We start from the raw sequence: 4,804 nt of genomic DNA, 5'->3' as shown, positions 1-4,804 counted from the left end.
CCACAACGCCCGGCTATTTTTTGGTTGCAGCCGTCATTGTTGTTTGGCGGGTCCGGGCTGGGGATTCGAACCCGCCACCTTAGGTGTACGTGGCTGACGCCTTAGCCGGTTGAGCTATAGGCGCCGAGCCAAGAAAAGGTCTTTATTTAGTATTTTGTTTCCTGGTATACATAGTGTCTGCTGTCATCTGATGGATATATTTTAGTGACTGAATGAGTGTATGCATTTCTGGCTCTTCATGCTTCTTCCTTAACTTTAGCAATGAGAAAAGAGCTTCTAGGGGACCCTTCACTCCTTTTGTTGGATGAGAAGTTTGGACTGATGTTGGACACATTCTAAGGGACCTAAAAGGAAGAAGTTGTGCTCATCATATAAATCAGGGCACAAAGAGAAAAGTCTGATCAAATTCTAGTTCCAACGGCATTGATAGCATGTTATAAAACATCTAAACCATAACTGAACTACACAGAGAGTAGTTCACCCGGAAGTGCTATGGAACACACATTGTCAATAAGAAAGCTAAGATCCAAGTCAGAGAGATAGGCTGTAGGCTGCTAGGGAAAAAAAAAAAAAATACATGAGCATGAAAAGAACAATCGAGAGAAGGTCTTGAAAGAGCTTAGGCTTGTATTCTAAGACAATCATTTCTAGCTTTAATCACCCAGCAGGCTGAGCTGCATTAAAGCCAAATTATAAGCATATAAGTCATACAAAACCCTTTAAAGACCTTCTGCCACTCTTTCCTCCTCCTGATTCAATCCAGGCAGAGCACAGTAAGAGGCAGCAGCTAGTGAGGAGATAGAAGGGAGGGGAGTAAGACAATGAGGAAACCTTCATCACTCTCCTCTCTGCTCAAATATTTTCTCCTCACCAACCTCTTCTCTCTGGAAAGCCTTCTCATACCAATCATTAGTACTTATCTCCTCTTAAGCAGATGTGATATTCAGCTATATAGAGTCATTTCTTTTTTTATTTGTAATTGATAAATTATACATATTTATAAAATATTTGTGATATTTTGTCATATGTATAGAATATATAATGCTCATGTCAAGGTTTTTAGGGTATCCATTCACCTAGAGTATTTATCATTTCTTTGTGGGGAGAGTGTTCCAAATCCTCTCTCCTAGATATTTTGAAACATACAATAGATTATTGTTAACACAGTCACCCTAAATAGCTATCAAATGTTAGAACATCCTTCCCTTTAACTGTTTGTACCCGTTGACCAACCTCTTTTTATCGCCACTCATTCACACACCCTCCTCAGTATCTGGTATCCTCAGTACCATCCCACTTTCTACTTCTAACATAAACTTTTTTAGCTTTCTCATATAAGTGGGATGTTTTATATGCAATAAAATAATGCTTATAAAATGATATATAAAATTGGAAGTAGTATTTTAACACTTACAAAATGTTGCTTACTGTATATTTTCAATCATAGAATAATAAGCAATTTTATTCTTTATATTAACACAAAAAGATGAATTATTGGTAATATTTTCATGGTGACTGTTTAATAATATTTTAAATTTTTGATGATCGAATGATCTATTTTTAGGAATAATAATTTCAACCTAAGCCCAAAGGGCTGAAAGCCATAAAGATGAAGGTATATGTCCTACTCCAAATTGAAGGCCAAGTTTGAAGTCAGGAGAAGACCAGTGGTCCAATGGAAATTTAGTCCAAAAGAGTGAGTTTTCTCCTACTCAGACTTTTGTTCTATTCAGGGCTTCAGTGGATTGAATGAGGCCTACTTCAGTTGGAGTAGGGAGGGGAACTGTGCTTTGCACCGTACACAGATTCAAATATTAATCTTATTCTGAAACACCACCACAGATACTCTCCAAATAATGTTGAACTGAGCATCTGGTTACCCTGTAGCATAGGCAAGTTGACACATAAAATCAACTATCTCAGACATTGAAATGAAATATCACATCATTGTTGTAATGAATTTATAATTAAATAGTTCATTAATGAAGCAGTTTTACTATAAGGCAGTTGTGATATTCTTCAAAGCATTGGAAAGGCATTTACCAAAAGTTCATTAGTAATTTATTTTCTACTTTGTGAAAGTTTGTTGCTCTATTGAAATTATATTTAGTAGAGCTACAATAACAATACAGAGAATTGTCCCTGTTGTGCTCCTCCCTAAGAGAAAAAACTATATATTATTTATGATCTCATAATATAAAAAACTGTGAAAAGTAAGAGTCTTTACATTTAAAAGCAGATAAAAGTGAATAGCTTGCTGCTTGCAGTGTGCCACTAATATTGTAGGATTGCGCAAAAAAACTATGAGAAAATATTCATACATAAACATGCATTTAATCATTTACTAATAATTTATTTTGAAAATAAATATAAATTTAGAGTTATAAAAATAATACTATTCCCAGTTAAAAATAAATTAAAATAAATAATAGCATGGATTTTCTTTCTAAACAGAGAATTTTTATAAGGAATGTCAATGGTTTCAGAATCTTTTCTTTCTTTTTTTTTTTTTTTTTTTTTTTTTTTGTATAAGACTTTATATTAAAGGTCTTTACAGGGCAACATCCAGACTCCAGATACATCTGTCAAGGTGACCGTGTTATGTTGTGGGGACTGACTGGGGCATGGCAGTTGGCTCAGGCTTCCCACCCTTCTGTTCCGAGATAGGGGTAGTAGGCAGTATCTCATCTTTGGGTTCCACGATGCTCACGTGATCAGGCAGAGGTTTCTTAGGGCCAATCTTACCAGAAGGGTCTCAAGGTAGAATGATCTTCACCTTTATGACCAACACACCCTGTCAGAGCAGCACACGGCCACTGCGGTGTCAACCTAGTAGTTGACAGGGTCCCCACTGAGGATCATCAAGCCATCCACAAACTTCATGGACTTTGTCCTCTGTCCTTGGAGTTTCCCAGACACCACAACCTCGCATCCCTTGGCCCCACTCTCCATTATAAATCACAGCACACCATAGCAGGCTCTCCGCACTGCGAGGCCTCCAAGGAGTTTGTAACGCAGAGATTCTGCCTGGGCAATGGCACACAGACCTCTGGTGGCCCCCTTTTCAGCATAAAGCTCTACACTGCCCTCTGGGAAGCCAAACCTTTTCTGAACTACAGCAGTCAGTTCCCTAATGCATCGGCCCTTCTCACCAAGAACATTCCGTGTTCTGGTGGCTAAGATAATGATTGCTGTCCTGGTTGGTGTAACTCGGACCTCAACTCCAGAGTAGCCATCTTCAGCCACTTCACGAGTAAGAAACTCATTCAGTTCAGCTTTGAAGATGTCATCAGCAACGAACTTCCTCTTCTTGGAGATCTGAACCGCCATTTTGCCGCCACAGGCTGCCGAAAGGAAAGGACTGGAGAATCATTTCTGTTGGATAGTTCCAGCTTTCACAAAAGGCGAGGGACTTCTTATGTTAATGAGTAGGAACTGTGTTTTCTTTATAACATTTAGCGATCTGAAGTGTTACTTAACAACTAATTTTGAAATTAATTTTTCATACTGAAATAATAAAAACTGATACTCAGTAAAGCAAGATCAGCCAGCTTCAATATTATAGAAATATCACATCGCTAGTTTATGCCTGGAAAACTCTATGAATAGAAGGTAAAAGAGAAAGGAATCTTGGATGACATTTGGTAACCAAATGTGGAAGATTGTCATTTTCCACTTCCAAACCATAAGTATTCTAGAAGTCTTTTTGAATTTATCTCTAAACATGTCAAATGTATTCTTTTCTTCATTTCTAATATTAGATTCCTGATTCATGACAAAATCTTCATTGGCTTCCATTGCTATAAGAGTTTCCTAACTCTGCTAACTATGCTTCTTTGTAACACGATTTCTTTGCCATATTTAGATTTCAACAAACAAAAAACTACCCAAAAATGTAGTCACATAAATAAAATTATTTTTCAAGTATTTATGAGTCTACAGAGCAGCTAGATGTTTCTGATGTGCTTGGCTGGCTTGGCTTGGTGGGGAAGTTTTGGCCTTGGTTAGGCCAACACTCACAACACTCACATCTGGCAGTCAGCAGGCCAGTGGCTAATGTAGGATAACCTCAGTTTAGAGGACTGGCTCTGTTTCACGCTTCTTGTCATCTCTCTGACTAACTGAGGTATCTTTCCACAGTATTCTCTAAAATCCAAGGGAGATATCATATCTAATGGCTTATGAGGCTTAGATTCAGATCTATAATGCTATCACCCTTCTCCCATTTTATCAGCCAAAATTCTCAAGACCAAGCTAGATTAAAGGGGCAGAGAAATAGAGATGATGAGAGTTGTTGCGAAGACATAGTGCAAATAAAGATCATGCAATTCAGAACGTATGATATCTGGTGATAACAGTGCAGAACTGTATGCATATTTATAGCCAATTGAACAAGCATTCTAAAATCTACTTTTTAAACAGTATCTATAATTACATTTTTAGAATATAAATCATTGTAGATTCAAACCATGTAATGGTTTATTATTATATTTATTTGTTATGAATGACATATAGCATATTATAAAATATTTAATATATTAAGTATCATATTTTTTATTACTTTTGCCTAAAAACATGGTAATAACTTATCTCTCTAGTGATATAATGGATTCTAACCTTGATATTAAGACCTACAATCCCCTTTACTACCTTATGTTGATCTTCCCTGATTTTATCTTCTGCTACTCTCAGTAAGAAGCTTTCTTACGGCCAGCCACATACACCTAAGGTGGCAGGTTCGAATCCCCAGCCCGGGCCCGCCAAACAACAATGATGGCTGCAACCAAAAAATGGCCAGACTACA

The 4,804-nt window shown here is 37.2% G+C and overlaps 1 pseudogene across 1 annotated transcript; it reads right to left on the bottom strand.

Annotated features, from left to right (window-relative positions):
* Positions 1-2,578: 2,578 nt before the first annotated feature.
* LOC100960361 lies at positions 2,579-3,367 on the bottom strand (annotated as a pseudogene). The gene has a single exon (XR_001161277.2). The product of XR_001161277.2 is annotated as a 40S ribosomal protein S3 pseudogene (transcript).
* Between the last annotated feature and the right edge of the window lie 1,437 nt (positions 3,368-4,804).

Source organism: Otolemur garnettii, unplaced genomic scaffold (assembly GCF_000181295.1).
Source record: "Otolemur garnettii isolate 467f Iridium unplaced genomic scaffold, OtoGar3 scaffold00033, whole genome shotgun sequence".
Lineage (NCBI taxonomy): Eukaryota > Metazoa > Chordata > Mammalia > Primates > Galagidae > Otolemur > Otolemur garnettii.
The sequence above is the reverse complement of the archived record's forward strand: the minus strand, read 5'-3'. Positions and strand labels throughout refer to the sequence as shown.